Source organism: Hakea prostrata, chromosome 10 (assembly GCF_041222555.1).
Source record: "Hakea prostrata isolate BN-2017 chromosome 10, UWA_Hpros_2, whole genome shotgun sequence".
Lineage (NCBI taxonomy): Eukaryota > Viridiplantae > Streptophyta > Magnoliopsida > Proteales > Proteaceae > Hakea > Hakea prostrata.
The window spans coordinates 116,327-128,293 of NC_142609.1; positions in this window are offsets into that span (position 1 = coordinate 116,327).

Sequence of the window (11,967 nt, forward strand, 5' to 3'; positions counted from 1 at the left end):
AAATTTTTATTTTTAATTTTTGGAGGGGGCCAAATAGTGGTATTCCACATGTAAAGTGAGAGAAATAATAAAAAATATAGATATAGTTTAAAATTTCAAAAAATCCAGGGGCCATGGCCCCAGCCCCAACGTGGCTCCGGAAATGCACCTTTTCAAATCAAAGCATTCCTCAAATCAACATACCCTTGTGATGAAACACACCCTTTCAAAACAAAGCATCCCTCAGAACTTAGACTCAAAGATCCTAACCTCTAAATAATGTAAACTTTGGCAACGAGACACCATTTCAAAACAAAGCACCTCTTAATAGCCCATCACCCCCTGCTGAAGTATCCGCTGAATCAAAAAAGTCTACGTTTTTTCGTATTTCAAACACAATAAAAAATCTCTCACTGTATTCAATGTTTCTTCTTCTCTCCAGGGTTCTATAGCTTCCAGCATGCGAATGAGTTACCATCTTTCAATCATGACTCTTAGAGACCACTCTGAGGCCAAGTTTTTGTTGTTTTCCCATTTCACAGTATCAGGTTTGAACACGACAGGCCAAGTTTTTGTTTTTTCCCATTTCACAGTATCAGGTTTGAACATGACAGGTTTTCGAACTTCCTTTTTGTGGGTTTTATTTTCTTTATCTCTCTTTTCTTCCCTCATCCGCAAATGATGACCTGAGTTGATGTTGAATGGTAGAATTTAGCTCACTGCGACAACAATGATTGGAAGATCTCCCTCAACGACCCACATTTTATAGAAGGAGATAAGAGACAGGGTCTCCAACCATGGAGAAAACTCTGTTGACGAAGTCTTCCATCGCTTAGGAGAGTAGTTCAGTGATGCAATCTCTCCTTGCTGCCAACTTCAGTTCACCATTGGCTCAACCCTCTGGCCCTCCGGAGGGTTGGTTACTGTAAATAGCGGCGGCTCGGTGGACGGAGAAGGGGCAGATTCAGGGTTATCGGGAAAAATCAGAAGGCTTGGAGATGTGGCTTCTCTATGGTGGACGATTCTTTGAGTGCCGTCCAAGTAATCACCACACTCTTATTACCTTGAGAAATGGGACTTAGAAACTGCTATGTGACAAACTCTTATACATGGTTAATTCACTGCTTTGAGTGCTCAATTTGTCCACATTATTATGCTTTTTGTGACACCCAGCCCAAATCTAGCCCGGAAACCCGATCTGTTTTGCGTGAAGTAGGGTTTGTTTAATGTTGACTTTGAAGTTTGACCGTGATTTCAAGTTTTACTATCTTTGAAAATGAGGAAGATGTCTTTGTGGGCCGTCTCAGTAGAAGATATGGTGTTTGACCCAAAACCCATGGATATTGATGATGGTGTTTCCTTATGGAAACCTTACTTGATTTGGTGTTGAACTATTTATTTGTGAAGAAGAACTTGGTTGGTGGACCTAAAGCTTAGTTAGACCTGGTTTGAAGACATCCCTCCATACTAGGTAAGTAGTATGATGTATTGAAAGAAACCCATCAAAAAATATTGAAGTTAGGCCCATTAAATCCTTTGTTTTGAACATGCTGTCCAGGCAGTGGCATTTTGGTAAATATCTGTTTTGAAGGTTTTCAAAAGCTTTATTTCCTTTAATTTCGTGGTAAACTATTCCCACCATGTTTCTAAACCTCTAGATAGTGTGGGATCGACCTTTGAACTTCCTCTTTTGCAACCAATCAACCACCGGGGTCAGTTTGGTCAGTTTGGTGAAACCCTAGTAACTCTTGAACTCTTTGTGCTATTTAAAAGGGGGAACTCCATGTGTTTCACTCTCAATCTGTTTTTAAGTCTTTGGAGAACGTGGGAAGATCCCTAGAACCTCTCCTTCGAAGCCAAGAAAGATTCCCAAGCATCTGTTCTGATTTCTTCATCGGTTTCTCTTCTAAAAGGTTGGTATGCAATTTGTTTCTTCTTTAATTCATTCTTTCTTCTCTACTTCTGATTTTCTGATCATGAGAAGGGTATTACACTGCTGTAATAACCTCTTCTTTAATTCTTTTAACCCTAGAGTGAATCCCCCAATTCACTCTATGATCTTGAAGCCATATGGCGATGATCCTTGAATTTGATTCCACCAAAGCTCTTAATGATACTTTCCCTAATTTCCTACCTATCTTTATTATTGTGGGGAAGGTCTCATATTATTACCATGACCTTCCCTTGTGTCCTCATGATTGAGGAGTTGATCCTTGTTTTTCTTTGGAACAATTGGCAACCCTTTTATTTTCTATTAATTCATTGGACCCTCCCCAAAACCTTTATTGATTGTAAATTCCTTGCCCTAAGGGTGAATCTTTATTCTCCTTAGTCTTTTCGTGGGATACACGGATTCTTGTTAGTAAATCCCTAATTGTATGATTTGAATTTGTTTCCCTTCACTTTAATTGAGAACCTTATTTTCTCTCATTAGTAGACCCTTTCTAATTCCATTCTTTATTTTGAAATACTAATGAGATTTTCCTTTATCTATCTTGGGTTGTTTTTGTGAGAATTAATTATGGGTAACTCTCATGAGAGGTAACCAACTCTTATGAGAGGTAACCATATATGAAACCCTATTGTTCTTTTATTTGTTGGAAACTCCCCAACACCTTTTTCAGATTGTGCATTCTTTGTTTCTCTTTCCCATGGGTGAATCTTGATTTGTTGTTTCTCTTTCCCTTGGGTGATATTTGTGTTAACCTAAACTTGATCACTATATTTTATTCATGATCCATGTTTAACCTAATTAGGATTTCTAATTATTCTTTCTTCGCTCTTATTCTTGATTGAGATCAGGAAAAAGATGATGCATCCTTGCAACCATCTATTCCATGATCTCATTCTATTCTTTGAGATCTATGATCATCATCATGATCTTAACCCTAGCTAATAGATTCTTGAAACCTTAACCCTAACCCTTGAATGACCTTTCTGGAAACCTCTTGTAACCTTCCATGTGAGGGAAACCTCATGGGTAATGTTTCTGTAAACATAAACTAGATTTCCTATGATTTCTTGTTATTTTCTTGATAACAATCATTCCCTCTCTTTCCGTGATCATAACCTTTTGATGAGCCATATGTTATGATGAAACCCTAACCTCTTTGTTACAAACCTATTATGATTGATTTTTCGGACTATGATCTCCCCCATGTCTTCATTTGGGTTTGGTTGTACTTGGTCTTCAACCCCATGAGCAAAGCACCCTTGTATAGCAATATACTTGGGGGCGGTTACTAGTGGCGGTTGATTAAACCAAGCGACCGCCTTAAGCGACCGCCCGGTTCTGCTTGCGGGAAAATGCCCTCTTTTGCCCCCTGTTCGTTATAAATAGCATCCCTCGCCCTATTAACGCATTATTATGTTCGGAATTGCTATTTTGGGCGATTAGGCGGCTGTGGAAACGTGCGGGATTCAGGTCTGAAGTGCTGTTAATGATATGAAACATTTTCTCTTCTATTCTTGGTGATTCTTATTAAGGTAATGAATCTCCATCTTCTATTCTCTTCTTTTTAACCTCTGATTGATATGAACCCATCCCCATTTTGTTAGTGGTTACCCAATTGATTTGTTGTATCTCCCTTTTCAATGTTCTTGATGAGATCCTGTCCAGAAACGAATCCCCGCATTTGTTTAATGGATGGATCCCATCAAGGGGAATGATTTGGGTAATAAATCTTTGTTAATTATAGGGTTTCTTGTTACCCCCTTGTTCTAGACTTATTAAGCTTGAATTTCGGACTAAGATCATCCCAAAACGGATTGAAATCGGATGATAAAAAGTCTGATTTTCGGAGTTGGAAACTGTCTGAAACAGGGGCGGTCGCTTGTGGAGGTCGCTTAACTTAAGCAACCGCCACAAGCAACCGGCTGGTTTCCAGTAACTCTGTAGGTTTGATTTTTGAATTGTTTTGACTCTTGACTCTTATACATTCTTGTAACCCTATGCCTAGGTGTTCTCTGTTTCAAATAAAAGTCTTATAATAGTTTTTGGATTGCAAGTTAGAGGACTTCTACTAAATTATAGGTAAGGACATGCATTCTTATTTATATGCAATTACATATACATGATGATTCTGTTGTTCTATTTACTATTCTTTGATCATGTAACTTGCTGTAATTGTATAAAGCATGTGAATCTTATTGTACGCTTGTTGTTTGTGGTATTTCTTGATGTACTTCATCTTTTATGATATTGCACAACTGTTCATGATATGATAAAGAGTGATGTAGTGTGATTGTGATGGAAGGGTATTCCATTGGGATATCTTGGCTTGGGATATCAGAAGGCTGTGGAATGGGACACATGCCTATTGATGTCTCCAGCACTATCATGATTACTTGATGACATACTTAGGGAGTCTAGAATTGCATGGCTAGGTACCCCACATGCTATTACCCTTTCGGCAGGGGAATTGAAGCCGGGTGACCCGTGACAATGGTGACGTGACTATGTTTCATCCAACAGCGGTAACCAGTCCGTGCGGAGACTCAGTGGTCCACTATTGGTCATGTAATGGTAGGGTTGCATATGTTAGGGTTGGGCTCATGGACGTCCAAGGAGCGGACCGGGTGTCGCAAGGAGTCATGAGAGCATCCGCCCCAATAATATGTGGATGACCATAGGGTTAAGGAGTGGAGTCCAACAGAGGTAGCCAGTCCGTGAGGATTCACACTCCTAGGTTGCGAAGGATACTGAACCGAGTTGGTTGGTGCCATAGGGGAAGTATCTGGACTTCATATAGTATGTTACCATTATGACCTTGCATTGGATTAGAAACCCCGACATGCGCCAAGTACTCATTGCCAATGGTCGTGGTGAGAGAGTGTTGACTTAACCCCCCGACCACGGTTTTGAGAGCCGGTGTGGACTTACCCCTTTGCCCAGGATCCCTACAGAGGTAACCAGTCCTTGCCGGATCAGAGTGATGAGACTTACCCAAAGGAGGGCTGGTGTATATCTTAAAGCATGTCAGCCATTAGAGACTTGCATAGTTAGATCTTAGTAGCATTCATATTTCTGCATATCATCCATATCATTTCATATGTGCATTCGTGGATTGTATTGACATATATATGAGAATTGCTTGTTCCTTACTGAGTTCGTTGGAACTCATTCCTTTCATTGTATGTATTATATAAACTGTACAGATAGTTGCACAATGTCGGAAGTTGGAGATGATTCGTATAAAAGAGCCTTCTCGTTTGAAGCTGATGTGGCACAGACAGTGATACATGGACTTGCAGAGCATGAAGCCTCCTGAAGATGAAGATTATTTAGTTATTCTTTTTGCTTCCGCTGATCTCGATATTACTTTTGATTCTTGATCTTCCTTCTTTCGTTCATTCTTGGATATTTATTGGAGTATTTGGACTCCTGTAACCTTTTTTATTAATTATTGCACTATTCTTGCTCTTGATTACAGGTATTTGTATTTATTATTATTGATAGACTAAAACCATGGATCCTGTGACGGTTCGCACCCACGGGTCGTCAGGCGGGTAACCGGGCCTGGCGGGCGGGGTGTGACACTTTTAATCGGTGTACTTTGCATAGTCACTGTTATTTACTTCACCTATTTACACATGTCTCAGTTCTAATTTCGGATATTAGAACTCTGTTCTTGTTCACTTAAAATTAAGCATCTTCTCATGATTAAAGTAGCTTTCAAATATGAAAACTTGACTCCTTAATTTATTCTGCTTATGTTTTTTTCCTTTTTGTGAGTTTCCTCTAGAAGGTATGTTCTTCATGCATACCAACGAATTTTTAAGATATTTCTTTTCGTCTCCCTGTGCTTTTAAAGTTTCTTTTATTTTATATATATGAAAACAACTTCTCAAGTGATGTCAAGTTAGCATGGTCAAGTTAAGAGATATGGTTTCGTCGTGACCAAGATGCTGGTCTTCCCTTGAATTGCGTGGAAACACAAGGAGCAATGTTAATTCAGTTCATATTAGCTTGATTCCTTCAAGCTTCATATCAATTTGATTCCTTGAGAAGCAATACTTGAAAGACAGTCTCGCAAACTTGAATAAAGCATATACAGGCAAGTGCAATACCTTCCCTTTTACCTATTGAAATTGAAAAATTATTTACAATTATACAAATCATATGGAAGCTTACTAAAATTGAAACTTATTGTTGCAGAGAACCATTACTCATTCAAAAGTTGTGCATGGGAGAACTGTTGTTGGATTATGCGATGTGCAAATGATGAACATGAATCAAACTTGAAGGTGTTATGGAGTGCTTCCATTTTGCAATTATTTTTTAAGAAGGATGGTTATTTCACATGATTTTGTCTTGGTTTCCTCTTTTATTCTCCTTTCATTTTTTCAATGGATTATCAGAACATCTACTATTTGAGCAGAATTATATAGCTGCTTAAATGCTCCGTATATGTCCATAATATAGATGGAGTGAATATACTTTATTTTTCTCAACAATGTTACCTTTCATTCTCTCTCATAGCAATCAAAGCAGAGACCATCCGAAGCACCTTTCTCTGTCGCCAATTATCATCTCTTATAATTTAGCTTATTTAGAAACTAATTAGAATAAAAGACTATTTGACAAAAATTTCAATTACCAATAAAAGTCTACATGTCATATTATTAGGCTAAACACAACAAAAGCAAAAGTTCCACGTGCATTTGCACGTGAAGTTTGTACTAGTTAGGTTAAAACATGAAATGCCCGGTCAGCACCTATTAATTACTACGCTGCCCTGCTTTGATTGCGATTGGCCAGACTATAAAACTAGCCCAACTTTTTCTGGCCTGAATTTTAAGGCGAACGAGGCATTCTCTCGTCTTCACTCGTCTTTTACTTTTGGGGAATTTTTAATTCTCACCCTGAAAAATCTCTTAAAATTAGTCACGACTGAGTTACTCAATTTGTCAGTCATAACTCTTATCACCAACACCATTGGTTGTCCATTAATTATATATTTTTTTAATTTAAATCACGTATTTTGGACTTAAACTGTGTTTCCTTCCCCCAATGTGTCAAAATTTTGTTTAGGTCACTAGGGAAACTAATATCATTACGCATAGTTCACACGTTAAGTGATTGAAATATTCTTATACAAAAAAAAATATATTAATAATAATAAAAGAGATAAAATTACTAATATACTTTTATTTTTCATATCATAATAACAGTAGGAATCCCTTCACCCACTTTACTCTTTTATTATGTCAAAGGTTCTAACAGATAACCCATTAACAAATAAAGTATTGTGGGGTAATTTTCCTACATAGCCTTAACAAATCTTTTTTCACCGTGGAGTTTTCATTGCGAACACTTTTTCTAAATGAAAACCTTTGCAATCTCTAATGCATGCATGTGCTTAGGGGCCTATAGACTAAGTGTTTGTAAACCCAAAATATAATCAGTTTGAAAATCTACATCTATCTATCTATACCAAGTAAGAGTACAAAAAGGTGTGTGTAGGGGGGCATACATGGATAATTGATTGTTTAATTTTGTTTGTTAAGCGGAAAATCCATTTATTAATCATCAGGAATTACATGTTTGTACCTGTATCAAAAGATACAAAGAAACAGACACTGGAATTGGTTCAAATTAATCACCCTATCTGCATTAATACATAGTGAAAGCCATATATATAGAGAATAATTAATGAAAAGACCCTGTGTTATAGGATGGGGGAAGATGGCATTTCATTGTTTCTACAAGGCTACCTCCTCCAAGATTCTATTTGCGGTCCAGATTTTACAAAACTTAAAAAAAAAGATCCAACGGCTAGGATTAAGAATGTGGGGCATCAATGTAAATGTAATTTTATCTTTTTTCTTTTTGAGGGTTTTCTAGTTTAGAAATTTACAAAATCAAACCCTATTCCTCTCTCTACCGGACTGTTTCACAGTCGAACGGAACTGAATCGAATGGGAACGAACAACTCTATTGGTGATTTTTGGAGTCAGAACAGGCTGGACAGCTCCCATGAATATCGACTACATCAAATGCCTCACTGTAAGATTTATAGTGATTCCGCCCAAATCTATTTCTGACATGAAAACCATGGTGCCAAAACCTATGATGCAGAGAAGACTGAAGAGGTTTCCATCGTGGATAAGCTAAAGCAAAACTTTCCCATTCGATTTAGTTCCGTTCGCAGCACAACTACTCCTCCTCCTCCATGACCAACACGGTGAGAGTTTTTCTTTTTTTTCTTTTTTTTTTTTGGTAACAACACGGTGAGAGTTGCAGCTGTCTAGATGACCTCTGCCAATTTCAACACCTGTGCTCACGTCGTGGTAAAATTTCACCATCATATTTCCCCCCTTTTCAAGGTTACAGAAAGAACCTAATTCATCAATGGAATTGTCTTTTGATTTATGGGTTTCCCTGGTTTCTTATCCTCCCTAAGGATGCAACTGCTACGGGCGCCTTAGATGTGTGAGTTATTGAGAGATTCCAGCTACAATGTTAACTTCTCTTGGCATATATGGAAGGCTCCATGGTTCTTTTTCAACCTTGAAAAGTGTAAATGGTGGACACCACTGAACAGAGTGACGAAAAGAATCAAGAAAAGCTATTTGGAAATCTCTATCTGTCCGTAGTGATGTTTAATTGTCTGTTTGCAATAATCTGGGTGTATGTTTCTCACAACCTAAGAAAGAACCCAGAACCTAGTGTTGGGGTGAAACTTAACTTAATCAAACCTTAAACCAATTCCATACAATAATAGAATACAACATAATAAATAAAATAAAATGATAGACCTCATGCCTCAAATCTTTTATTTACACGTGATTTTTTCATATATAATTTATGTCGTGTCTCTAGTCTTAGTTTCTTGAATCTTCCTTAGCTTCATACTTAGTTTAATTTATTGAATTCTTTATTTTATTTTGTGTTGAAAGAAATCAAATTCAAATGTTCATGTCATGACTAGAACACCTAAGATGTTATTTATAACATAAACCTCTAATTTTAACCATTCTCACAATAGTGAGGTTAGTAATTTTTTTACCTAAGTACCCTAAGTAAATATATACTTAAGAAAAGAACTGATGTTAGTTAAGTTTACGATCTTACATCAATATACATCTTAGAAGTATGATACTACAATTGATCCATATTACCAATTGAATGACCATTACTGAAACGTTGGAAATTTTTTAATCTTACATGCCCCTGTATCTTCTTTTTTCTTTTTTTGGTAACAAAGCATGTCATTAATTTTGAGCAAAAGACATGGCCAAGCAAAGCTCTAATAATCACTCATTAGAACATGACCATTCTTTCGAACTCTCAACCGAAGGGCCTCTTGAGCGTGGATGTTTACTAATATATTAGCTTTCCTAAGTACATAAGAAATCACAAAACCCAAAAATTTGCTGTCAACTTACGAATGTCATCTACCAAAGGCTTCACCATAGGGGGCAACTTGTGCTATGGTTCTTAATTAGTTGACTAGTAGCTGGTTGTCGAATTTTGCATGCACAGTCACTACTACTTTCTGCCAAAGTAAAGAGTAGTGTTCCACGAAGTGTTAAAGCCTCTCATTTCAAGACTGAAAAATAATATGATGATATGAATCATACAATCTTCGACTTCCTAATCTAGCTTTGCCCCGCAAATCTAGAATCACCTTCTTCTCTTTTTCCTTCTATGAAATATCAACATTCAATTTGATGAAAAGGTGATCTAAAGGAATTCAATTAAAGCTATTATTTCTATGAAAAGTTTATTTATTTATTTATTATTTTTTTTTATGAATCTTTTCATTCTCTCAAAAGTCTTTTATGAATTCTTGGCGTTCATGTATCACATCATATGCTCTCCGTCAATACTCTTACATCCACTTAGCCGTGGTGAGAAGACACCATTTCAAGTATATGGGTGTTTGTGCTGCGTGTAAAGAGAGGAGAGAGAGAGAGAGAGAGAGAGAGAGAGAGAGAGAGAGAGAGAGAGAGAGAGAGAGAGAGAGAGAGAGAGAGAGAGTTTTTTTTTTTTTTGGGTATCGTAGACTCTCATTGTGTTTAATTTCAAGAGTTAATTCAATTGTTTATGGGTAACCGTGTGCGTGTGTGTCTTCATGATGGCTGCCTCAATCTTTTTAGCATTTCCCTGCAAAGTGGTCGGCAAGCCCAACAAAAGGGTCTTCTTCTCTCTTCTTTCCCCCCCTCAATCTATTCATCTTTATTCTTCATCGCTGACCTTCTTTCTCTCTTCTCTCCACTCACTGAGTCAATCACGTACAGAGTATGTTTAAGTATAAGTTCTACTCACAAAAATAAAAGTAATCATTACAGTGGTCTCTTTCCACTCATTAAAAAAATAAATTCAAAAAGCTTCAAACCAATGGCTCGTTTCCCTTTTTCCGTCTCTTTCTTTGTTTTTCCTCTTTTTTTTTTCAACAATCTCAAACAATATCGTTTCCATTTTTATTTTTCAACGATCAGTTTTGATTTTTTCTTTTACCGATCCGACTAACAAAACACCACAAGAAATAAAAAATAAAAGTAGATTTAGAATCGGTGGAGGAAAAGACAAAAATAAATAAATAAATAAAATGAAACACCTTTTTATTTATTTTTTGGGTAAATATCACTTACCTCCTTAGTTTGACAAATAGCACTTACACCCCCTCTTAGTTGGATAATATCACTTACCTCCCCTCTTACCTAGCAAATATATCAAACGCCTCCCCTCTGTTAACTTTATCGGTTAAATTTAACTTTTACAGTTAAATATTTTTCTAAAACCCCAAATTACCCTTAGCTAATTTTTTTTTTTAAACCCTGAATTATCATAATCACCCTAACAGTTAAACTACTAAATTACCCTCAATTAAAATAATTATTAAAATCAAAACACCAAAGTTAAAACCTAAATTATCTTTAATTATTAAAAGCCCAACATACCCTCTTTTTTTTTCTTTTCTTTTTTAAATTATCAAACAATTAAAAAAAAAAAAGTACTACTATCAACTATCAAGTAAAATAAAAAATGTAATTGAAAAAAACAAGGGTATGTTGATAAAATTAAACACGTACTACTATTTTGGGTTTTATTAATTGTTTGATAAATTTATTTTAAGAAAAAAGGTATGTTGAGTTTTTAATAATTAAAGATAATATGGGTTTTAACTATTGTGTTTGGTTTTAATAATTATTTTAATTGAGGGTGATTTAGTATTTTAACTGCTAGGGTGATTACGGTAATTTAGGGTTTAAAATAAAAATATTTTTAGTCAAGGGTAGTTTGGGGTTTTAGAAAAATATTTAACTGTAAAAGTTAAGTTTAACCAATAAAGTTAACGGAGGGGAGGTGTTTGATATATTTGTTAGGAAAGAGGGGAGGTAAATGATATTATCCAACTACGAGGGGGTGTAAGTGCTATTTGTCTAGCTAAGATGGGGGAGGTAAGTGATATTTACCCTTTTTTTTTTATCGAATAGAATAGGTACCGTAGAAGTTTCTACAAGAAAAGAAACCTTAACAATATTAAACAACTTAGAATTATTTTTATTGTAGGCACCTTAAGTGGGGTAAAACTAGTGGGAAAAATTATTAGTGATTCTCTCATGATTTTAAATTTTGAAAGTCGAATCTTAATAAGGTTTAATGACTATAATGCCCCTCTCTTACCCAATCCCTAGGTCGGTGAAAGGATTATTCCTTCACTCATTTTCTTCATACACCTCGTCGAAAACTGCCAACCACTTCCCCCTGCCACCTTCTCCCCCCATTGGAAATTAGGCTTTTAGGTTAGGATTACATACTCTTGTTTTGTTAGTCCATCTAAATACAGAAACTAACTCCATTAATGGTGATGATGAACAAGCTATGGGGATGCACAATGGAAGCCCATAAGAAAATCACACCATACTGTTCATTACACTTGTAAGGGAGGAATCAAGTTGGAAGCCTTCCACCGCCTTCATTTTCCGTACATTGTACAATGTTGGCCTACAAGTATGAACCAACCGAACCCCTCCTTC